Source organism: Amia ocellicauda, unplaced genomic scaffold (genome assembly GCF_036373705.1).
Source record: "Amia ocellicauda isolate fAmiCal2 unplaced genomic scaffold, fAmiCal2.hap1 HAP1_SCAFFOLD_26, whole genome shotgun sequence".
Classification (NCBI taxonomy): domain Eukaryota; kingdom Metazoa; phylum Chordata; class Actinopteri; order Amiiformes; family Amiidae; genus Amia; species Amia ocellicauda.
In genome coordinates this window covers 1896412-1918786 of record NW_027102823.1, presented here as the reverse complement: position 1 = coordinate 1918786, position 22375 = coordinate 1896412, and the positions used below count along the sequence as shown (strand labels likewise).

Here is a 22375-nt window from a genome sequence, read left to right as displayed (position 1 = left end):
GGGAAAAGGGTTAAATGGCTTCAGTTAAGCCAATTAGGTAATTAAGAGCTCAACTGGAAAAAAAACAGCAGGCATAGGGGTACTTTAGGACCACAGTCACTGATATAACCTACAATGTTGTTGTAATGAAAATCAGCAGACAGTGGGCCTCCTCCAGGACTAAGGTTGAGAAGCACTGGTCTTGAAGACCACAATAACAATCGACCTCAAGGGCTAGGGATATTCGAGGTGATGCTAAACCAGTCCTGAATGTTTAAATATAATGTTATTTTCTTGTAGTGTGCCGTTGCTGTTAATGCAACCAGTTATATTGAGCCATCAAATACAGAAGCTGACGAAAGACATCAACATGTAAATTTAGTTGTAAATTTAAAGTGTGTGTGAAAAGTATTTTGTATATGGAGATTAACCCATAGTTTCACAGATAAATTGTGGACCAGTGATATTCAGGATCTTCAAAACAAGTCCTGAATGCTCAAACTTAACACTTCTTTTTTTGAGTGTCGTTGCTGTCAATCCAGCCAGTGATGTGGAGCCATCAGATACAGAAGCTGATGAAAAACAACATGTAAATTTCCTAAATTAATATGGTGCATCAAAATACTTATTTAGCACTTTCAACTGTTTCTTTGTGATTCCTAAAATTACTTTACAGGCTGGGGCTGGGGGAAGACACTGCGCCCGCCTGGAGAAGCCTGTACAAGCCCCCCTCAATAAGAGAGCTGGCAATCTGCAGTGGAGGGTGTTACACACCATTATTGCTGTCAATTCTTTTATTACTGTTCTTAACCCTGCTGTGTCCGACGCCTGCCCATTCTGTGCTCAGAGAGAGACCGTGTTTCACTGTTTCAGCACTTGCTCTCGGTTGTCACCCATTTTTAGTCTTTTAACTCGTCTTTTTACTGATCTTAACCTGATTTTTAACACAAAGGTTTTTATTTTAGGGGCGCGATACACCAGAAAGACCAAACATGTGGACCAGCTGGTAAACTTCTTGCTGGGCCAGGCTAAAATGGCCGTCTATAAGACTAGGAAGAACAGAGTGTGTGGGGAGGGCAGTGAGGATGCAGTGAGAGTGTTTGCCATGCTGGTCAAGTGCAGAGTCAGACTAGAGTTTAACTATTACAGGCTGATGAATGATTTGGAGAGTTTTGAACAGGTCTGGTGTATTAATGATGCCCTTTGTGAATTGTATGACGGGGAGTTGGTTTTTATTATGTAATTCATTTATAGGGTTTAGTATTTGATGGTTGTTTTGTTGTGTGTATTGGGTTGCTTTCTTTAAAAGTGTACAGATCAGTGGCGGAGTTAATGCTTGTTGGGGGGAGACAAACAAAGGGGAACACTATTTTTTATTTATTTATTTTCTTTTGTATGAATTATTGCGTGTTGCAAACAGGCAATGAAGTCTGATAAAAGTCAAAAAGTCTCTCTCTCTCTCACACACACACACACAGCCAGCAAGACACACAGAGCCAGCCAGCTCAGCGATGACATCACAAACATCTCTCTCAGGTGACTCCTATGACATCACAGAGCACGTACATTCCGTTGCTTGCCGTCTGTCAACCACTCAGTCACTGCCAGCCAGACTGGCTGGCTGACTGGATGGTGGGGCTGCTTGCTGCTGCTGCGTACCTTAGCAAGCTTATTTGCTTGACCGGCCTTCCTCCTCCGCCCACATGCCCACCTATGTCCGATCTGCTGTTCACCTGGATCACAGCTCCGCCCCAACAAGGCAGAGCCTCCCAAGAATGGTACAAACTCACCCACGATCCCCTCCACGGAAAGCTATAGCAAAAGGCAAAAGCATTATACGTAATGAAGAGGAACCCGAGTCCAAGACGCATCCGACCAGCCATACATATTTGTGTGTATTAAAGATCACATTTTATTACATTTAGATTTTCTGTACTTTATTACATCTTTTTGTGATTTTTAAATGTATTGTTTCTTTTCCTTATATATGTATGTATGTATGTATGTATGTGTGTGTGTGTCTGTGTGAAAGTGTATGTGTTTGTGTGTCTCTGTGTGAAAGTGAGTGTGTGTGTGTCTGTCTCTGTGTTTGTGTGTCTGTCTCTGTGTGAAAGTGAGTGTGTGTGCGTGTGTCTGTCTGTGAAAGTGTGTGTGTGTGTGTGGGTGTGACAGTGTGTATGAGTGTCTGTCTGTCATGTAACTCGCACATCTGTGAGGGCACCATTTTTGCAGAAAGAGATGTACACATTTTGGAGCAACATATGCTGCCATCCAGACATCGTCTTTTCCAGGGACATCCCTGCATTTTTCAGCAGGATAACGCCAAACCACATTCTGCCCAGATTACAAGCGCATGGTTGCGTAGGCAGAGAGTGCGGGTGCTAGCATGGCCTGCCTGCAGTCCTGACCTGTCTCCGAATTGAGAATGTGTGGCGCACTATGAAGTGCAAATTAAGACAACGAAGGCCCTGTGCAGTTGCGCAGCTGAGGAAATGCATAATGGATGAATGGGGGGAAATCCCACTTGCTAAACTTAACCAAGTGGTGTCTTCAGTGCCCAAGTGCTTAATAAGTGTTATTAAAAGAAAAGGTGATGTTACATAGTGGTAAACAGTCGACTGTCCCAACTTTCTTGGTTTCTTTTCACTGCTAATGAGATGCTGTAGAGTGAGTTAGTTATATTGCTTTCAGGAGCTCTAATCGTATTGATGAGTTCATGCAGCATTTGTAATTGAATTTCAAAAAGAAATCCTTGCTGTCTGGCCTGTGTGTATGAGATGTACTCTGTCAATCTTTGGCTAACAACTGAAACATTGGTAGAACAGAAATGGCAACATAAAAAAGAAAAGTACATTTTAAAAGAGCACATTAAATAGGATGAATATACAGTTTTTTACAATCACTTTGTCACTAATTTCAGAACCTTGATGTCATTTTTCAAAACTCTAGACACAAAACTCAAAACGGTCATCACTTGTAACACAGGCTGTCCAATGTTCAAAACATTGCATTGTGCATTCATATCTTTAAAGAAACCTTGCACTTGCAGACTTGTTGGTTCAAATAATTCATTTATCATGAAATACCATAGTAACATTTATTTAGATCACCCACACAGAAGATACCGATAGTTTCACTGTGTAGTTGTTCGTACAATCATTAAATATTGTAGTACAAAATATGTGATACATGTTTCATTATGGTACTACACATAAATACATCACTGTAAAAGGACTAGTAGAGAGAATACTACAGACACAGTGGAATCATTGAACAAAATCTGAAATGTATTGATGCAATACAATCAAATCACACCATAGGTTTCTTTGAATCCATGCAACAATAATTAGCTACAAAAAAGAACAAAACTACAGTAAAATGTCAACTGCAGTGTTCCTCACCTGGCTTAGTGTAAAACAAAGGATTGATTACTGTACTTCTGAATTTCCATCAGCCCTGTGTTCAGGTTCAGGTTCTCACAACCATTTTTCACAAGAGGCATCTTGAAACTGAACATACCTGAACATACTCAGTCATCAGCTGCTTCACTCTGTCTGCATTTCTTTCAAAAGGCACACTATACTCTGTGCTACACATTGGTATGCAGTATACAGTCATTTGACAATTGAGAGTAGCCTAATGTTTAGTGCATGCTGAAGACTTGCCGCTTCTCAGTACGGAAATTTCTGATGATTGAGGCCACAGTTGATCCTGAGTTGATTCTGAGGTTTGATTGAATCATTGTAGCTGCCTCAGTCATGGTCATGCCATGATTTACAACATGCTCTACAACTATTTCTCGGATTTCACTGGACACTATTTGCTGTTGCTGCCGCTGTCTGGTCCGTGGCCTTGTCCTCTACCACGTTCCCCCAACACCTCTCAAATGAGGCCCATGGCTGCCTCTCTGGTGAGGCCTAAGCCCTCCTCTATGACGAGGCCCACGACCACCTCTCAGAAGGGGTGCATGTCCCCTTCCATTCCTTTGACCACCACGTCTTCCTCCTCCCACTGCTTGACCTCTATTGTGACCTGGATGACTTGCCGGCTCCATGTTATCACTGTGTTGCTGGGGTGGATAGCACTCAATTCACTCGATACTCGTACCACAATGTGAAATCAATCATCAATAACCAGTTGGCAGTATTGGAAAAGCAATTACAAGGGCCTGCATACATACAGTAATGTCAAATCTGATGTGGAAGAACAATCATCTTCAACCAGGTTGGAGCGTTAGTTGCAATGCCTTTAATACACGCAGCGTGGAGAGGAACAGTGACTCAAGTAGATCCCAAAGTCGCTCTGCCTTCATTTTAACAGTCAGAGCTTTTATACACAAAAATCAAAGAGCTGGTTATAATCAGAAAGTCATTACTATGTTATCTTAAAAGTTAGCTAAGCAGAATTTATATCATTATAGGACAGAGTTCATAGATCAACACATGGATTAGGGAGCAGGCACTTCAATCATACTGTTTGACATTGTCTCCAAGATTCTCATCGTAAATAACAAACAGAAATCAAACTACCTTCTGGCCTGACCTTCTAGCTTGACCTTATCTTTCTTAAGTATACAAGAGAGAAAAACAGGTATTAGAGAAAGAATTTCTAACTTTCCTTCCACACTGCAAACATGGTGTGGAAAAGTGCTACATGATGATGAATGATGATGAAATATTACATCCATAGATAATGTAGTCCAACTGGTTCATGCTCCTCGTTTATTGATGTCAATGGATCTCATTATCCTGAAACTTTCATGATCGAAACATGGAATATTGTTTGTCAGTTTCCATAAAATTATGCATTAAGAGTAATGCAACAGTCACTTATCATTTTGAGCAGCTGTATCAATTGATAGTTAGATCTTTGTAATGAAATGAATAGACAGTGATCTCAGATGTAATGTGTGAATTGCATTTTGAAATGGTAATACTTTGATGTTAAGTTGTGTCATTTTAGTTCAATGAACAAATGATCTGAGGTTGATGTGTATTGTATCCAAGCAATTGTAAAAAAGTGTTAGAGTTTTGAAAAATGTGCATTTTGATCATCGGGTGTGAGTTTAGTGTCTAGAGTTTTGAAAAATGACATCAAGGTTCTGAAATGAGTGCCAAAGTGATTGTAAAAAAGTGTAATATCAGGGGACAGTGGCTATTAGTGATCTGGCCTTCCGTGGCCTCTGTATTAATGTAACAGGTCACATTGTATGTGTACACTGATACTTGATAGTATAATATAGTACAAGTAAAAAACATACATAGGTATCATAGAAGTATTTTGCAGAAATGATTATGGATAGTTATCAAAATGGAGAGGAAATGCTAAATCCAGTCTCCCCAGGCTGAGCTTCTATTGCTACACCTGCTAAGTGGCTGCTGGCCCCACTATATGGATAGAGCCACACCAAGTACAAGAGTCTCCCCATTGCTATTTATATCTCCCTATCCAGTCTTCTTTATGTGTCAGGGTGGGGTGCCTATTCCCCTGCATGCTTTGAAACCTATAGCACCTGGGACGCACACTTGGGATCCGGTTCCTCTGCCCCTCACATACACATGAGGAATCCCAGGTGCTCAATACGTCATACTGTCTCTTTCATCTCATGTGTAAACTATGGACAAATACATGACTAAACGTGTTTAGTTGCTTTTCCCAGAATGCTTTGCGCCACGATATGCAAATAACGGGGACTATGATTGGCTCCCTGACATTACCCACACTGCGACTGATGCTACCCATTTCACTACCCAACAAAGACCCATAATATGCGTGTGTCTGTCTGTCTGTCTGTCTGTCAAAGTATGTGTGTGTGTTTCTGTGTGTGTCTGTGTCTGTCTGTCTGTGTGTGAAAGTGTGTGTGTGTCTGTCTGTCTGTCTGTCATGTAACTTGCACATCTGTGAGGGCACCACTAATGCAGAAAGAGATGTACACATATTGTTTATTTTCCATATATATGTATGTATGTATGTATGCATGTCCAATTGCTTTGATAATACAAATGAATTGAATTGAGAGGGAGAGAGAGAGAGTAAGAGAGAGAGAGAGAGAGACAGACAGACAGACAGACAGAGAGACACACACACACACACACACACACACACAGAGAGCCAGCCAGCCAGCTCAGCGATGACATGACGAGCCTCTCTCAGCTTACTGCTATGACATCACAGAGCACGTACATTCCGTTTAACAAATCGTTAAACAAAAAAGGTTATAAACACATTGACTACAACACCGGTTAGTAAGACGAAGGTGAGTCTCTCGTTAGTATTATTAGTCAGACATTAAATAACTACGCAGGTTAGTATTTATGTCAGGTAACTTCTCGTTATATATATATCAGTCTCATTTACGTTTAGGTGCCGAGAAAGATCCTATTTGTTACCACAATTTCCCTTAACTGATTATTATTCAATGATTAAGGATAGGCAGGGCCACCAATAATCTAATGTCTATTAACTTGTGTCAATTTCAGACTAAACAGTTAAACAGGAATGAGAAGATATTTCTCGGCGTTGACAGATTTTATTTCTAAAATTATCAACAAAACAGTTTAATGCAACTCACATTTATATTTAAGAAAACTAAATGATATTACACATTCTAGAGTTATGAATCACAGATTAACATTTCTAATTGATTTCTCAAATGTCATGAATCACAAACTCCAAACTGTTAAACTTATGTGAACTTCGTCGCAGAGAGGCCTCTCTGGCTTCGGGCTCAGATAACAGCACACGGCACGAGGTCCGTGTGGTTTGGAACAAAGGCAGTCCGGTTCGGCTTTGTCCAAGAACTTCCACTCAGTCGATGCACCTGGAAGTTGGGGTTTCGGGAATGTAGAGTCGTTTCCAAACAGATTTTCCATTGGTTTGAAGGCTCCAAGGTTGTGCACAAAATCTTCTTTGTAAGCATGGTTCCACCGTAGTTACTTGAAGACGAAGTCTTTGAGGAAAGCAGGGCCCTGTTTGTTCCAAGGGTCAAGTTTCTTAAGACTCAAATAGCTATTTAAGTGACTGACACTTTCGTATTCAGTCGACTTAGTCAATTGTCCAGCTGTAAAACTCCACTGATCAGGTGGGTCTGTGAAGTTATTTATTTAATAAAGTCCTTTAAAATAATTCTTCGCTCAATCTCCTTCTCATAGTTTAACTCTTCTGTTGCCGGCAAAGACTTGGTTGGTTTCTGATTCCGGTTCTGGCAACAGAGCTACAGGCTGAGCTGTGGCAGCGAGTTTCTGGTTCAGGTGAGAGAGAGAGAGAGAGAAAGACTGTCCGCTGTTCCTTATAGTCTGTCAGATCAGTAGGTGATTGGTCCCTGAGTTCTTGAGATTGGATTTCGGTTTCAGCCCCCAGTGTCCTATTGGAGGGAGGCTTTATTTATGACTGATGTCAATCCATGCCATCTTTTGGAAATGCCGGTTGGCCTGGGTTCGTAGCTCTATGTCGGGATTTCGGCTCTCATCCACTTCAAAGAGTTTTTATCACCTACAGGCCCCTTTCTCCAGACATCTCATAGCAGAATTCCAAACTATTTGGCCTCTTCTCGGTGCCATCCTCCCCAAAACTGTCACTTTGATGCAAACCAGTTCCAAGCTGATGAGCTAAGGAAATCTGATAACTTTGGGGGGGGAGAGGTCTTCTTTAGATCAGTGCTTCAGCTCAGAGCCCAAATGCTCTTATCCAAATACACCCAACATAACGCTACATATGTATGTATGTATGTATATATGTGTAGAAGGAAAATTAGAAATTATTTTCTTACACCTGTTTTTCTCTCTTGTATACTTAAGAAAGATACGGTCAAGCTAGAAGGTCAGCCCAGAAGATAGTTTGATTTCTGTTTGTTATTTACGATGAGAACCTTGGAGACATTGTCAAACGGTATGACCTACGTGCCTGTTCCCTAAAACCATGTGTTGACCTATGAACTCTGTTCTATAATGATATATGTTCTGCTTAGTTAGCCTTTAAGATAACATAGTAATGACTTTCTAGCATGTATGGATGTATGTATGTATGTATATATATATATATATATATATATATATATATCTATATATGTATGTATGTCCAATTGCTTTGACAATACAAATGAATTGAATTGAGAGGAAGAGAGAGAGAGAGAGAGAGAGAGAGAGAAAGAGAGAGAGAGAGACAGACAGACAGACAGACAGCTCAGCGATGACATCACGAGCCTCTCTCAGCTGACTGCTATGACATCACAGAGCACGTACATTCCGTTGCTTGTCGTCTGTCAACCACTCAGTCACTGCTAGCCAGACTGTCCCTAAGACAAAGTGTACAATACTTCAATTATATCTCCTCCAGACAGATAGAGAGTATTAAGAGCTACGATAAAGTTACCCAGGAGACGTAAAAGCTTGCAGAAACAGGTATTTCCAGGAGGTCTCACATTCAAGTACTGACCAGGTCCTGCCCCGTTTAGCTTCCGAGATCTGACGAGATCGGGCGCGTTCAGGACGGTGTGGCCAAAAGCCAAGAGGCCTGGCTGCATGATGTCTCTTAAAGGTTGGCGGGTATTGACGGAACTTCCAGCAAAAAAAAAAGAAAAAAATAAATAGAAAAATGGAGGGAAAAATATCAGTGCAGCAAAGGGTGTTGAATGTAGCCGGTTACGTGAACAATTCTTCAATTATATCTCCTCCAGACAGAAAGAGAGTGTTAAGAGCTACGATAAAGTTACCCAGGAGACGTAAAAAGCTTGCAGCACCAGGTATTTCCAGGAGGTCCCACATTCAAGTAATGACTAGGCCCTGCCCCGTTTAGCTTCCGAGATCTGACGAGATGGGGCGCGTTCAGGACGGTGTGGTTGCAAGCCAAGAGGCCTGGCTGCATGATGTCTCTTAAACGCTGGAGGGAATTGATGGAACTTCCAGCAAGAAAAAAAAAAAAAAAAATAGAAAAATGGAGGGAAAAATATCAGTGCAGCAAAGGGTGTTGAAAGTAGCAGGGTACGTGTACAATTCTTCAATTATATCTCCTGCAGACAGAAAGAGAGTATTAAGAGCTACGATGAAGTTACCCAGGAGACGTAAAAACCTTGCAGCACCTGGTATTTCTAGGAGGTCTCCCATCCAAGTACTGACCAGGCCCTGCCCCGTTTAGCTTCCGTGATCTGACGAGATCGGGACTGTGTGGCCACAAGCCAAGAGGCCTGGCTGCATGATGTCTCTTAAAGGTTGGCGGGTATTGACGGAACATCCAGCAAAAAAAAAAAAAAAAAGAAAAATGGATGGAAAAATATCAGTGCAGCAATGGGTGTTGACAGTAGCTGGGTACGTGTACAATACTTCAATTATATCTCCTCCAGACAGATAGAGAGTATTAAGAGCTACGATAAAGTTACCCAGGAGACGTAAAAGCTTGCAGAAACAGGTATTTCCAGGAGGTCTCACATTCAAGTACTGACCAGGTCCTGCCCCGTTTAGCTTCCGAGATCTGACGAGATCGGGCGCGTTCAGGACGGTGTGGCCAAAAGCCAAGAGGCCTGGCTGCATGATGTCTCTTAAAGGTTGGCGGGTATTGACGGAACTTCCAGCAAAAAAAAAAAAAAAAAAAAAGAGAAAAGAAAAATGGATGGCAAAATATCAGTGCAGCAAAGGGTGTTGACAGTAGCTGGGTACGTGTACAATACTTCAATTATATCTCCTCCAGACAGATAGAGAGTATTAAGAGCTACGATAAAGTTACCCAGGAGACGTAAAAGCTTGCAGCACCAGGTATTTCCAGGAGGTCTCACATTCAAGTACTGACCAGGTCCTGCCCCATTTAGCTTCCGAGATCTGACGAGATCGGGCACGTTCAGGACGGTGTGGCCGCAATCCGAGATGTCTGGCTGCATGATGTCTCTTAAAGGCTGGCGGGTATTGACGGAACATCCAAAAAAAAAAAAAAAAAAAAAAGAAAAATGGAGGGAAAAATATCAGTGCAGGAAAGGGTGTTGAAAGTAACTGGGTACGTGTACAATACTTCAATTATATCTCCTCCAGACAGAAAGAGAGTATTAAGAGCTACGATGAAGTTACCCAGGAGACGTAAAAAGCTTGCAGCACCAGGTATTTCCAGGAGGTCTCACATTCAAGTACTGACCAGGTCCTGCTCCGTTTAGCTTCCGAGATCTGACGAGATCGGGCGCGTTCAGGATGGTGTGGCCGCAAGCCAAGACGCCTGGCTGCATGATGTCTCTTAAAGGCTGGCGGGTATTGACGGAACTTCCAGCAAAAAAAAAAAAAAAAAAAAAGAGAAAAGAAAAATGGATGGCAAAATATCAGTGCAGCAAAGGGTGTTGACAGTAGCTGGGTACGTGTACAATACTTCAATTATATCTCCTCCAGACAGATAGAGAGTATTAAGAGCTACGATAAAGTTACCCAGGAGACGTAAAAGCTTGCAGCACCAGGTATTTCCAGGAGGTCTCACATTCAAGTACTGACCAGGTCCTGCCCCGTTTAGCTTCCGAGATCTGACGAGATCGGGCACGTTCAGGACGGTGTGGCCGCAATCCGAGATGTCTGGCTGCATGATGTCTCTTAAAGGCTGGCGGGTATTGACGGAACATCCAAAAAAAAAAAAAAAAAAAAAAGAAAAATGGAGGGAAAAATATCAGTGCAGGAAAGGGTGTTGAAAGTAACTGGGTACGTGTACAATACTTCAATTATATCTCCTCCAGACAGAAAGAGAGTATTAAGAGCTACGATGAAGTTACCCAGGAGACGTAAAAAGCTTGCAGCACCAGGTATTTCCAGGAGGTCTCACATTCAAGTACTGACCAGGTCCTGCTCCGTTTAGCTTCCGAGATCTGACGAGATCGGGCGCGTTCAGGATGGTGTGGCCGCAAGCCAAGACGCCTGGCTGCATGATGTCTCTTAAAGGCTGGCGGGTATTGACGGAACTTCCAGCAAAAAAAAAAAAAAAAAAAAAGAAAAATGGAGTTAAAAATATCAGTGCAGCAAAGGCTGTTGAAAGTAGCCGGGTACGTGTACAATTCTTCAATTATATCTCCTCCAGACAGAAAGAGAGTATTAAGAGCTACGATGAAGTTACCCAGGAGACGTAAAAAGCTTGCAGCACCTGGCATTTCCAGGAGGTCACCCATCCAAGTACTGACCAGGCCCTGCCCCGTTTAAATTCCAAGATCTGATGAGATCGGGGGCGTTCAGGACGGTGTGGCTGCAAGCCAAGAGGCCGGGCTGCATGATGTCTCTTAATGGTTGGCGGGTTTTGACGGAACATCCAGCAAAAAAAAAAAAGAGAAATGGAGGGAGAAATACCAGTGCAGCAAAGGGTGTTGAAAGTAGCCGGGTACGTGTACAATTCTTCAATTATATCTCCTGCAGACAGAAAGAGAGTATTAAGAGCTACGATGAAGTTACCCAGGAGACGTAAAAAGCTTGCAGCACGTGGTATTTCTAGGAGGTCAGCCATCCAAGTACTGACCAGGCCCTGCCCCGTTTAGCTTCCGAGATCTTACGAGATCGGGCGCATTCAGGACGGTGTGGCCACAAGCCGAGAGGCCTGGCTGCATGATGTCTCTTAAAGGTTGGCGGATATTGACGAACTTCCAGCAAAAAAAAAAAAGAAAAATGGAGGGAAAAATATCAGTGCAGCAAAGGCTGTTGAAAGTAGACGGGTACGTGTACAATTCTTCAATAATATCTCCTCCAGACTGAAAGAGAGTATTAAGAGCTACGATGAAGTTACCCAGGAGACGTAAAAAGCTTGCAGCACCTGGTATTTCCAGGAGGTCACCCAACCAAGTACTGACCAGACCCTGCCCCGTTTAGCTTCCGAGATATGATGAGATCAGGCGCGTTCAGGACGGTGTGGCCGCAAGCCGAGAGGCCTGGCTGCATGATGTCTCTTAAAGGCTGGCAAGTATTGACGGAACTTCCAGCAAAAAAAAAAAAAAAAAAAAATAGAAAAAGGGAGGGAAAAATATCAGTGCAGCAAAGGGTGTTGACAGTAGCTGGGTACGTGTACAATACTTCAATTATATCTCTTCCAGACAGATAGAGAGTATTAAGAGCTATGATGAAGTTACCCAGGAGTTGTAAAAGCTTGCAGCACCAGGTATTTCCAGGAGGTCTCACATTCAAGTACTGACCAGGTCCTGCCCCGTTTAGCTTCCGAGATCTGACGAGATCGGGCGCGTTCAGGATGGTGTGGCCGCAAGCCGAGACGCCTGGCTGCATGATGTCTCTTAAAGGCTGGCGGGTATTGACGGAACTGCCAGCAAAAAAAAAAAAAGAGAAATGGTGGTAAAAATATCAGTGCAGCAAAGGGTGTTGAAAGTAGCGAGGTACGTGTACAATTCTTCAATTATATCTCCTCCAGATTGAAAGAGAGTATTAAGAGCTACGATGAAGTTACACAGGAGACGTAAAAAGCTTGCAGCACCTGGTATTTCCAGGAGGAAACCCATCCAAGTACTGACCAGGCCCTGCCCCGTTTGGCTTCCGAGATCTGACGAGATCGGGCGCGTTCAGGACGGTGTGGCCGCAAGCCAAGATGCCTGGCGGCATGATGTCTCTTAAAGGCTGGCGGGTATTGACGGAACAGCCAGCAAAAAAAAAAAGAGAAATGGACGGAAAAATATCAGTGCAGCTAAGGCTGTTGAAAGTAGCCGGGTACGTGTACAACTCTTCAATTATATCTCCTCCAGACAGAAAGAGAGAATTAAGAGCTACGATGAAGTTACCCAGGAGACGTAAAAAGTTTGCAGCACCTCGTATTTCCAGAAGGTCACCCATAAAAGTACTGACCAGGCCCTGCCCCGTTTAAATTCTGAGATCTGACGAGATCGGGCGCGTTCAGGACGGTGTGGCCGCAAGCCGAGAGGCCTGGCTGCATGATGTCTCTTAATGGCTGGCGGGTATTGACAGAACTTCCAGCAAAAAAAAAAAAAAAAAAAAAAAGAAAAAGAAGAATGGAGGGAAAAATATCAGTGCAGTAATGGGTTTTGAAAGTAGCCGGGTACGTGTACAATTCTTCAATTATATCTCCTCCGAACAGAAAGAGAGTATTAAGAGCTACGATGAAGTTACCCAGGAGACGTAAAAAGCTTGCAGCACCTGGCATTTCTAGGAGGTCACCCATCCAAGTACTGACCAGGCCCTGCCCCGTTTAAATTCCAAGATCTGATGAGATCGGGGGCGTTCAGGACGGTGTGGCTGCAAGACAAGAGGCCTGGCGGCATGACGTGTCTTAAAGGCTGGCGGGTATTGATGGAACTTCCAGCAAAAAACAAAAGAAAAAAGAAAAATGGAGGGAAAAATATCAGTGCAGCAAATGGTGTTGACAGTAGCTGGGTACGTGTACAATTCTTCAATTATATCTCCTCCAGACAGATAGAGAGTATTAAGAGCTACGATAAAGTTACCCAGGAGACGTAAAAGCTTGCAGCACCAGGTATTTCCAGGAGGTCTCACATTCAAGTACTGACCAGGTCCTGCCCCGTTTAGCTTCCGAGATCTGACGAGATCGGGCGCGTTCAGGACGGTGTGGCCGCAAGCCGAGATGTCTGGCTGCATGATGTTTCTTAAAGGCTGGCGGGTATTGACGGAACTGCCAGCAAAAAAAAAAAAGAAAAATAGAGGGAAATATACCAGTGCAGCAAAGGGTGTTGAAAGTAGCCGGGTACGTGTACAATTCTTCAATTATATCTCCTGGAGACAGAAAGAGAGTATTAAGAGCTACGATGAAGTTACCCAGGAGACGTAAAAAGCTTGCAGCACCTGGTATTTCTAGGAGGTCTCCCATCCAAGTACTGACCAGGCCCTGCCCCGTTTAGCTTCCGAGATCTGACGAGATTGGGCGCATTCAGGACGGTGTGGCCGCAAGCCGAGAGGCCTGGCTTCATGATGTCTCTTAATGGCTGGCGGGTGTTGACGGAACTTCCAGCAAAAAAAAAAAAAAAAAAAAAAAGAAAAAGAAAAATGGAGGGAAAAATATCAGTGCAGTAATGGGTTTTGAAAGTAGCCGGGTACGTGTACAATACTTCAATTATATCTCCTCCAGACAGATAGAGAGTATTAAGAGCTACGATAAAGTTACCCAGGAGACGTAAAAGCTTGCAGCACCAGGTATTTCCAGGAGGTCTCACATTCATGTACTGACCAGGTCCTGCCCCGTTTAGCTTCCGAGATCTGACGAGATCGGGCGCGTTCAGGATGGTGTGGCCGCAAGCCAAGATGCCTGGCTGCATGATGTCTCTTAAAGGCTGGCGGGTATTGACGGAACTGCCAGCAAAAAAAAAAAAGAAAAATAGAGGGAAATATACCAGTGCAGCACAGGGTGTTGAAAGTAGCCGGGAACGTGTACAATTCTTCAATTATATCTCCTGGAGAAAGAAAGAGAGTATTAAGAGCTACGATGAAGTTACCCAGGAGACGTAAAAAGCTTGCAGCACCTGGTATTTCCAGGAGGTCACACATCCAAGTACTGACCAGGCCCTGCCCCGTTTAGCTTCCGAAATCTGATATGATCGGGCGCGTTCAGGACGGTGTGACTACAAGCCAAGAGGCCTGGCTGCATGATGTCTCTTAAAGGCTGGCGGATATTGACGGAACTTCCAGCAAAAAAATAAAATAAAAAGAAAAATGGAGGGAAAAATATCAGTGCAGCAAAGGGTGTTGAAAGTAGTCTAGTACGTGTACAATTCTTCAATTATATCTCCTCCAGACAGATAGAGAGTATTAAGAGCTACGATAAAGTTACCCAGGAGACGTAAAAGCTTGCAGCACCAGGTATTTCCAGGAGGTCTCACATTCATGTACCGACCAGGTCCTGCCCCGTTTAGCTTCCAAGATCTGACGAGATCGGGCGAGTTCAGGATGGTGTGGCCGCAAGCCGAGATGCCTGGCTGCATGATGTCTCTTAAAGGCTGGCGGGTATTGACGGAATTTCCAGCAAAAAAAAAAAAAAAAATGGATGGAAAAATATCAGTGCAGCAAAGGGTGTTGACAGTAGCTGGGTACGTGTACAATACTTCAATTATAACTCCTCCAGACAGATAGAGAGTATTAAGAGCTACGATAAAGTTACCCAGGAGACGTAAAAGCTTGCAGCACGAGGTATTTCCAGGAGGTCTCACATTCATGTACTGACCAGGTCCTGCCCCGTTTAGCTTCCGAGATCTGACGAGATCGGGCGCGTTCAGGATGGTGTGGCCGCAAGCCGAGATGCCTGGCTGCATGATGTCTCTTAAAGGCTGGCGGGTATTGACGGAACTGCCAGCAAAAAAAAAAAAGAAAAATAGAGGGAAATATACCAGTGCAGCAAAGGGTGTTGAAAGTAGCCGGGTACGTGTACAATTCTTCAATTATATCTCCTGGAGACAGAAAGAGAAAATTAAGAGCTACGATGAAGTTACCCAGGAGACGTAAAAAGCTTGCAGCACCTGGTATTTCCAGGACGTCTCCCATCCAAGTACTGAGCAGGCCCTGTCCCGTTTAGCTTCCGAAATCTGATATGATCGGGCGCGTTCTGGACGGTGTGACTACAAGCCAAGAGGCCTGGCTTCATGATGTCTCTTAAAGGCTGGCGGATATTGACGGAACTTCCAGCAAAAAAATAAAATAAAAAGAAAAATGTAGGGAAAAATATCAGTGCAGCAAAGGGTGTTGAAAGTAGCCTAGTACGTGTACAATTCTTCAATTATATCTCCTCCAGACAGAAAGAGAGTATTAAGAGCTACGATGTTGTTACCCAGGAGACGTAAAAGGCTTGCAGCACCTGGTAATTCTCGGAGGTCTCCCATCCAAGTACTGACCAGGCCCTGCCCCGTTTAGCTTCCGAGATCTGACGAGATCGGGCGCGTTCAGGATGGTGTGGCCGCAAGCCGAGATGCCTGGCTGCATGATGTCTCTTAAAGGCTGGCGGGTATTGACGGAACTGCCAGCAAAAAAAAAAAAGAAAAATAGAGGGAAATATACCAGTGCAGCAAAGGGTGTTGAAAGTAGCCGGGTACGTGTACAATTCTTCAATTATATCTCCTGGAGACAGAAAGAGAGTATTAAGAGCTACGATGAAGTTACCCAGGAGACGTAAAAAGCTTGCAGCACCTGGTATTTCTAGGAGGTCTCCCATCCAAGTACTGACCAGGCCCTGCCCCGTTTAGCTTCCGAGATCTGACGAGATCGGGCGCATTCAGGACGGTGTGGCCGCAAGCCGAGAGGCCTGGCTACATGATGTCTCTTAATGGCTGGCGGGTATTGACGGAACTTCCAGCAAAAAAAAAAAAAAAAAAAAAAGAAAAAGAAAAATGGAGGGAAAAATATCAGTGCAGTAATGGGTTTTGAAAGTAGCCGGGTACGTGTACAATACTTCAATTATATCTCCTCCAGACAGATAGAGAGTATTAAGAGCTACGATAAAGTTACCCAGGAGACGTAAAAGCTTGCAGCACCAGGTATTTCCAGGAGGTCTCACATTCATGTACTGACCAGGTCCTGCCCCGTTTAGCTTCCGAGATCTGACGAGATCGGGCGCGTTCAGGATGGTGTGGCCGCAAGACAAGATGCCTGGCTGCATGATGTCTCTTAAAGGCTGGCGGGTATTGACGGAACTGCCAGCAAAAAAAAAAAAGAAAAATAGAGGGAAATATACCAGTGCAGCACAGGGTGTTGAAAGTAGCCGGGTACGTGTACAATTCTTCAATTATATCTCCTGGAGAAAGAAAGAGAGTATTAAGAGCTACGATGAAGTTACCCAGGAGACGTAAAAAGCTTGCAGCACCTGGTATTTCCAGGAGGTCACACATCCAAGTACTGACCAGGCCCTGCCCCGTTTAGCTTCCGAAATCTGATATGATCGGGCGCGTTCAGGACGGTGTGACTACAAGCCAAGAGGCCTGGCTGCATGATGTCTCTTAAAGGCTGGCGGATATTGACGGAACTTCCAGCAAAAAAATAAAATAAAAAGAAAAATGGAGGGAAAAATATCAGTGCAGCAAAGGCTGTTGAAAGTAGCCTAGTACGTGTACAATTCTTCAATTATATCTCCTCCAGACAGAAAGAGAGTATTAAGAGCTACGATGAAGTTACCCAGGAGACGTAAAAGGCTTGCAGCACCTGGTATTTCTCGGAGGTCTCCCATCCAAGTACTGACCAGGCCCTGCCCCGTTTAGCTTCCGAGATCTGACGAGATCGGGCGCGTTCAGGATGGTGTGGCCGCAAGCCAAGATGCCTGGCTGCATGATGTCTCTTAAAGGCTGGCGGGTATTGACGGAACTGCCAGCAAAAAAAAAAAAGAAAAATAGAGGGAAATATACCAGTGCAGCAAAGGGTGTTGAAAGTAGCCGGGTAAGTGTACAATTCTTCAATTATATCTCCTGGAGACAGAAAGAGAGAATTAAGAGCTACGATGAAGTTACCCAGGAGACGTAAAAAGCTTGCAGCACCTGGTATTTCCAGGACGTCTCCCATCCAAGTACTGAGCAGGCCCTGCCCCGTTTAGCTTCCGAAATCTGATATGATCGGGCGCGTTCTGGACGGTGTGACTACAAGCCAAGAGGCCTGGCTTCATGATGTCTCTTAAAGGCTGGCGGATATTGACGGAACTTCCAGCAAAAAAATAAAATAAAAAGAAAAATGTAGGGAAAAATATCAGTGCAGCAAAGGGTGTTGAAAGTAGCCTAGTACGTGTACAATTCTTCAATTATATCTCCTCCAGACAGAAAGAGAGTATTAAGAGCTACGATGTTGTTACCCAGGAGACGTAAAAGGCTTGCAGCACCTGGTATTTCTCGGAGGTCTCCCATCCAAGTGCTGACCAGGCCCTGCCCCGTTTAGCTTCCGAGATCTGACGAGATCGGGCGCGTTCAGGATGGTGTGGCCGCAAGCCGAGATGCCTGGCTGCATGATGTCTCTTAAAGGCTGGCGGGTATTGACGGAACTGCCAGCAAAAAAAAAAAAAGAAAAATAGAGGGAAATATACCAGTGCAGCAAAGGGTGTTGAAAGTAGCCGGGTACGTGTACAATTCTTCAATTATATCTCCTGGAGACAGAAAGAGAGTATTAAGAGCTACGATGAAGTTACCCAAGAGACGTAAAAAGCTTGCAGCACCTGGTATTTCTAGGAGGTCTCCCATCCAAGTACTGACCAGGCCCTGCCCCGTTTAGCTTCCGAGATCTGACGAGATCGGGCGCATTCAGGACGGTGTGGCCGCAAGCCGAGAGGCCTGGCTGCATGATGTCTCTTAATGGCTGGCGGGTATTGACGGAACTTCCAGCAAAAAAAAAAAAAAAAAAAATAGAAAAAGAAAAATGGAGGGAAAAATATCAGTGCAGTAATGGGTTTTGAAAGTAGCCGGGTACGTGTACAATACTTCAATTATATCTCCTCCAGACAGATAGAGAGTATTAAGAGCTACGATAAAGTTACCCAGGAGACGTAAAAGCTTGCAGCACCAGGTATTTCCAGGAGGTCTCACATTCATGTACTGACCAGGTCCTGCCCCGTTTAGCTTCCGAGATCTGACGAGATCGGGCGCGTTCAGGATGGTGTGGCCGCAAGCCGAGATGCCTGGCTGCATGATGTCTCTTAAAGGCTGGCGGGTATTGACGGAACTGCCAGCAAAAAAAAAAAAGAAAAATAGAGGGAAATATACCAGTGCAGCAAAGGGTGTTGAAAGTAGCCGGGTACGTGTACAATTCTTCAATTATATCTCCTGGAGACAGAAAGAGAGTATTAAGAGCTACGATGAAGTTACCCAGGAGACGTAAAAAGCTTGCAGCACCTGGTATTTCTAGGAGGTCTCCCATCCAAGTACTGACCAGGCCCTGCCCCGTTTAGCTTCCGAGATCTGACGAGATCGGGCGCATTCAGGACGGTGTGGCCGCAAGCCGAGAGGCCTGGCTACATGATGTCTCTTAATGGCTGGCGGGTATTGACGGAACTTCCAGCAAAAAAAAAAAAAAAAAAAAAAGAAAAAGAAAAATGGAGGGAAAAATATCAGTGCAGTAATGGGTTTTGAAAGTAGCCGGGTACGTGTACAATACTTCAATTATATCTCCTCCAGACAGATAGAGAGTATTAAGAGCTACGATAAAGTTACCCAGGAGACGTAAAAGCTTGCAGCACCAGGTATTTCCAGGAGGTCTCACATTCATGTACTGACCAGGTCCTGCCCCGTTTAGCTTCCGAGATCTGACGAGATCGGGAGCGTTCAGGATGGTGTGGCCGCAAGCCGAGATGCCTGGCTGCATGATGTCTCTTAAAGGCTGGCGGGTATTGACGGAACTGCCAGCAAAAAAAAAAAAGAAAAATAGAGGGAAATATACCAGTGCAGCACAGGGTGTTGAAAGTAGCCGGGTACGTGTACAATTCTTCAATTATATCTCCTGGAGACAGAAAGAGAGTATTAAGAGCTACGATGAAGTTACCCAGGAGACGTAAAAAGCTTGCAGCACCTGGTTTTTCCAGGAGGTCACACATCCAAGTACTGACCAGGCCCTGCCCCATTTAGCTTCCGAGATCTGACGAGATCGGGCGCAATCAGGACGGTGTGGCCGCAAGCCGAGAGGCCTGGCTGCATGATGTCTCTTAAAGGTTGGCGGGTATTGACGGAACTTCCAGCAAAAAAAAAAAAAAAAAAAAAAATGGATGGAAAAATATCAGTGCAGCAAAGGGTGTTGACAGTAGCTGGGTACGTGTACAATACTTCAAATATATCTCCTCCAGACAGATAGAGAGTATTAAGAGCTACGATAAAGTTACCCAGGAGACGTAAAAGCTTGCAGCACCAGGTATTTCCAGGAGGTCTCACATTCATGTACCGACCAGGTCCTGCCCCGTTTAGCTTCCAAGATCTAACGAGATCGGGCGAGTTCAGGATGGTGTGGCCGCAAGCCGAGATGCCTGGCTGCATGATGTCTCTTAAAGGCTGGCGGGTATTGACGGAATTTCCAGCAAAAAAAAAAAAAAAAATGGATGGAAAAATATCAGTGCAGAAAAGGGTGTTGACAGTAGCTGGGTACGTGTACAATACTTCAATTATAACTCCTCCAGACAGATAAAGAGTATTAAGAGCTACGATAAAGTTACCCAGGAGTCGTAAAAGCTTGCAGCACGAGGTATTTCCAGGAGGTCTCACATTCATGTACTGACCAGGTCCTGCCCCGTTTAGCTTCCGAGATCTGACGAGATCGGGCGCGTTCAGGATGGTGTGGCCGCAAGCCGAGATGCCTGGCTGCATGATGTCTCTTAAAGGCTGGCGGGTATTGACGGAACTGCCAGCAAAAAAAAAAAAGAAAAATAGAGGGAAATATACCAGTGCAGCAAAGGGTGTTGAAAGTAGCCGGGTAAGTGTACAATTCTTCAATTATATCTCCTGGAGACAGAAAGAGAGAATTAAGAGCTACGATGAAGTTACCCAGGAGACGTAAAAAGCTTGCAGCACCTGGTATTTCCAGGAGGTCTCCCATCCAAGTACTGAGCAGGCCCTGCCCCGTTTAGCTTCCGAAATCTGATATGATCGGGCGCGTTCTGGACGGTGTGACTATAAGCCAAGAGGCCTGGCTGCATGATGTCTCTTAAAGGCTGGCGGATATTGACGGAACTTCCAGCAAAAAAATAAAATAAAAAGAAAAATGGAGGGAAAAATATCAGTGCAGCAAAGGCTGTTGAAAGTAGCCGGGTACGTGTACAATACTTCAATTATATCTCCTCCAGACAGATAGAGAGTATTAAGAGCTACGATGAAGTTTCCCAGGAGACGTAAAAAGCTTGCAGCACCAGGTATTTCCAGGAGGTCTCCCATCCAAGTACTGATGAGGCCCTGCCCCGTTTGGCTTCCGAGATCTGATGAGATCGGGCGTGTTCAGGACGGTGTGGCCGCAAGCCAAGAGGCCGGGCTGCATGATGTCTCTTAAAGGCTAGCGGGTATTGACGGAACTTCCAGCAAAAAATAAAAAATAAATAAATAGAAAAATGGAGGGAAAAATATCAGTGCAGGACAGGGTGTTGAAAGTAGCCGGGTACATGTACAATTCTTCAATTATATCTCCTCCAGACTGAATGAGAGTATTAAGAGCTACGCTGAAGTTACCCAGGAGATGTAAAAAGCTTTCAGCACCTGGTATTTCCAGGAGGTCACCCATCCAATTACTGACCAGGCCCTGCCTAGTTTCTCTTCCGAGATCTGACGAGATCTTGCGTCTTCAGGACGGTGTGGCCTCAAGCCAAGAGGCCTGGCTGCATGATGTGTCTTAAAGGCTGGAGGGTATTGATGGAACTTCCAGCAAAAAACAAAAGAAAAAAGAAAAATGGAGGGAAAAATATCAGTGCAGCAAATGGTGTTGACAGTAGCTGGGTACGTGTACAATTCTTCAATTATATCTCCTCCAGACAGATAGAGAGTATTAAGAGCTACGATAAAGTTACCCAGGAGACGTAAAAGCTTGCAGCACCAGGTATTTCCAGGAGGTCTCACATTCAAGTACTGACCAGGTCCTGCCCCGTTTAGCTTCCGAGATCTGACGAGATCGGGCGCGTTCAGGACGGTGTGGCCGCAAGCCGAGATGTCTGGCTGCATGATGTCTCTTAAAGGCTGGCGGGTATTGACGGAACTTCCAGCAAAAAAAAAAAAGAAAAAAAGAAAAAAGAAAAATGGATGGAAAAATATCAGTGCAGCAAAGGGTGTTGACAGTAGCTGGATACGTGTACAATACTTCAATTATATCTCCTCCAGACAGAGAGAGAGTATTAAGAGCTACGATAAAGTTTCCCAGGAGACGTAAAAGCTTGCAGCACTAGGTATTTCCAGGAGGTCTCACTATCATGTACTGACCAGGTCCTGCCCCGTTTAGCTTCCGAGATCTGACGAGATCGGGCGCGTTCAGGATGGTGTGGCCGCAAGCCGAGATGCCTGGCTGCATGATGTCTCTTAAAGGCTGGCGGGTATTGACGGAACTGCCAGCAAAAAAAAAAAAGAAAAATAGAGTGAAATATACCAGTGCAGCAAAGGGTGTTGAAAGTAGCCGGGTACGTGTACAATTCTTCAATTATATCTCCTGGAGACAGAAAGAGAGTATTAAGAGCTACGATGAAGTTACCCAGGAGACGTAAAAAGCTTGCAGCACCTGGTATTTCTAGGAGGTCTCCCATCCAAGTACTGACCAGGCCCTGCCCCATTTAGCTTCCGAGATCTGACAAGATCGGGCGCGTTCAGGATGGTGTGGCCGCAAGCCGAGATGCCTGGCTGCATGATGTCTCTTAAAAGCTGGCGGGTATTGACGAAACTGCCAGCAAAAAAAAAAAGAAAAATAGAGGGAAATATACCAGTGCAGCAAAGGGTGTTGAAAGTAGCCGGGTACGTGTACAATTCTTCAATTATATCTCCTGGAGACAGAAAGAGAGTATTAAGAGCTAC

At 44.3% G+C, this 22375-nt stretch overlaps 8 non-coding genes and 34 pseudogenes across 8 annotated transcripts; all 42 read right to left on the bottom strand.

Moving 5' to 3' along the window:
- Positions 1-1726: 1726 nt before the first annotated feature.
- LOC136726890 (U5 spliceosomal RNA) lies at positions 1727-1841 on the bottom strand. The gene has a single exon (XR_010808269.1). It is a non-coding gene; the product is annotated as a U5 spliceosomal RNA (small nuclear RNA).
- Positions 1842-8363: 6522 nt separating this feature from the next.
- LOC136726805 (uncharacterized) lies at positions 8364-8482 on the bottom strand (annotated as a pseudogene).
- Positions 8483-8704: 222 nt separating this feature from the next.
- Positions 8705-8823, bottom strand: LOC136726791 (uncharacterized; annotated as a pseudogene).
- Positions 8824-9366: 543 nt separating this feature from the next.
- On the bottom strand, positions 9367-9485 carry LOC136726804 (uncharacterized; annotated as a pseudogene).
- Positions 9486-9710: 225 nt separating this feature from the next.
- On the bottom strand, positions 9711-9829 carry LOC136726471 (uncharacterized; annotated as a pseudogene).
- A 217-nt stretch (positions 9830-10046) lies between these two features.
- Positions 10047-10165, bottom strand: LOC136727201 (uncharacterized; annotated as a pseudogene).
- Positions 10166-10390: 225 nt separating this feature from the next.
- LOC136727289 (uncharacterized) lies at positions 10391-10509 on the bottom strand (annotated as a pseudogene).
- Positions 10510-10726: 217 nt separating this feature from the next.
- LOC136727200 (uncharacterized) lies at positions 10727-10845 on the bottom strand (annotated as a pseudogene).
- Positions 10846-11064: 219 nt separating this feature from the next.
- LOC136727043 (uncharacterized) lies at positions 11065-11183 on the bottom strand (annotated as a pseudogene).
- A 210-nt stretch (positions 11184-11393) lies between these two features.
- On the bottom strand, positions 11394-11512 carry LOC136727258 (uncharacterized; annotated as a pseudogene).
- Positions 11513-11721: 209 nt separating this feature from the next.
- LOC136727180 (uncharacterized) lies at positions 11722-11840 on the bottom strand (annotated as a pseudogene).
- A 220-nt stretch (positions 11841-12060) lies between these two features.
- On the bottom strand, positions 12061-12179 carry LOC136727067 (uncharacterized; annotated as a pseudogene).
- Positions 12180-12390: 211 nt separating this feature from the next.
- Positions 12391-12509, bottom strand: LOC136726944 (5S ribosomal RNA). The gene has a single exon (XR_010808318.1). It is a non-coding gene; the product is annotated as a 5S ribosomal RNA (ribosomal RNA).
- A 209-nt stretch (positions 12510-12718) lies between these two features.
- Positions 12719-12837, bottom strand: LOC136726582 (uncharacterized; annotated as a pseudogene).
- Positions 12838-13064: 227 nt separating this feature from the next.
- LOC136727232 (uncharacterized) lies at positions 13065-13183 on the bottom strand (annotated as a pseudogene).
- Positions 13184-13398: 215 nt separating this feature from the next.
- On the bottom strand, positions 13399-13517 carry LOC136727088 (uncharacterized; annotated as a pseudogene).
- Positions 13518-13727: 210 nt separating this feature from the next.
- On the bottom strand, positions 13728-13846 carry LOC136726986 (5S ribosomal RNA). The gene has a single exon (XR_010808356.1). It is a non-coding gene; the product is annotated as a 5S ribosomal RNA (ribosomal RNA).
- Positions 13847-14072: 226 nt separating this feature from the next.
- On the bottom strand, positions 14073-14191 carry LOC136727224 (uncharacterized; annotated as a pseudogene).
- A 210-nt stretch (positions 14192-14401) lies between these two features.
- LOC136727320 (uncharacterized) lies at positions 14402-14520 on the bottom strand (annotated as a pseudogene).
- Positions 14521-14735: 215 nt separating this feature from the next.
- Positions 14736-14854, bottom strand: LOC136726653 (uncharacterized; annotated as a pseudogene).
- Positions 14855-15062: 208 nt separating this feature from the next.
- LOC136726548 (uncharacterized) lies at positions 15063-15181 on the bottom strand (annotated as a pseudogene).
- A 210-nt stretch (positions 15182-15391) lies between these two features.
- Positions 15392-15510, bottom strand: LOC136726590 (uncharacterized; annotated as a pseudogene).
- A 216-nt stretch (positions 15511-15726) lies between these two features.
- On the bottom strand, positions 15727-15845 carry LOC136726997 (5S ribosomal RNA). Its single transcript, XR_010808366.1, has one exon. It is a non-coding gene; the product is annotated as a 5S ribosomal RNA (ribosomal RNA).
- A 210-nt stretch (positions 15846-16055) lies between these two features.
- On the bottom strand, positions 16056-16174 carry LOC136727245 (5S ribosomal RNA). The gene has a single exon (XR_010808417.1). It is a non-coding gene; the product is annotated as a 5S ribosomal RNA (ribosomal RNA).
- A 225-nt stretch (positions 16175-16399) lies between these two features.
- LOC136727360 (uncharacterized) lies at positions 16400-16518 on the bottom strand (annotated as a pseudogene).
- Positions 16519-16728: 210 nt separating this feature from the next.
- On the bottom strand, positions 16729-16847 carry LOC136727318 (uncharacterized; annotated as a pseudogene).
- A 216-nt stretch (positions 16848-17063) lies between these two features.
- On the bottom strand, positions 17064-17182 carry LOC136726910 (5S ribosomal RNA). The gene has a single exon (XR_010808287.1). It is a non-coding gene; the product is annotated as a 5S ribosomal RNA (ribosomal RNA).
- Positions 17183-17392: 210 nt separating this feature from the next.
- Positions 17393-17511, bottom strand: LOC136726673 (uncharacterized; annotated as a pseudogene).
- A 216-nt stretch (positions 17512-17727) lies between these two features.
- On the bottom strand, positions 17728-17846 carry LOC136727099 (uncharacterized; annotated as a pseudogene).
- A 211-nt stretch (positions 17847-18057) lies between these two features.
- Positions 18058-18176, bottom strand: LOC136727233 (5S ribosomal RNA). Its single transcript, XR_010808416.1, has one exon. It is a non-coding gene; the product is annotated as a 5S ribosomal RNA (ribosomal RNA).
- Positions 18177-18401: 225 nt separating this feature from the next.
- LOC136727223 (uncharacterized) lies at positions 18402-18520 on the bottom strand (annotated as a pseudogene).
- Positions 18521-18730: 210 nt separating this feature from the next.
- LOC136727221 (5S ribosomal RNA) lies at positions 18731-18849 on the bottom strand. The gene has a single exon (XR_010808414.1). It is a non-coding gene; the product is annotated as a 5S ribosomal RNA (ribosomal RNA).
- Positions 18850-19074: 225 nt separating this feature from the next.
- On the bottom strand, positions 19075-19193 carry LOC136727231 (uncharacterized; annotated as a pseudogene).
- A 210-nt stretch (positions 19194-19403) lies between these two features.
- LOC136727058 (uncharacterized) lies at positions 19404-19522 on the bottom strand (annotated as a pseudogene).
- Positions 19523-19736: 214 nt separating this feature from the next.
- Positions 19737-19855, bottom strand: LOC136726707 (uncharacterized; annotated as a pseudogene).
- Positions 19856-20063: 208 nt separating this feature from the next.
- LOC136726547 (uncharacterized) lies at positions 20064-20182 on the bottom strand (annotated as a pseudogene).
- A 210-nt stretch (positions 20183-20392) lies between these two features.
- LOC136726624 (uncharacterized) lies at positions 20393-20511 on the bottom strand (annotated as a pseudogene).
- Positions 20512-20727: 216 nt separating this feature from the next.
- Positions 20728-20846, bottom strand: LOC136727064 (uncharacterized; annotated as a pseudogene).
- A 221-nt stretch (positions 20847-21067) lies between these two features.
- Positions 21068-21186, bottom strand: LOC136726850 (uncharacterized; annotated as a pseudogene).
- A 215-nt stretch (positions 21187-21401) lies between these two features.
- Positions 21402-21520, bottom strand: LOC136727087 (uncharacterized; annotated as a pseudogene).
- Positions 21521-21744: 224 nt separating this feature from the next.
- LOC136726670 (uncharacterized) lies at positions 21745-21863 on the bottom strand (annotated as a pseudogene).
- Positions 21864-22073: 210 nt separating this feature from the next.
- LOC136727044 (uncharacterized) lies at positions 22074-22192 on the bottom strand (annotated as a pseudogene).
- Positions 22193-22375: the final 183 nt, after the last annotated feature.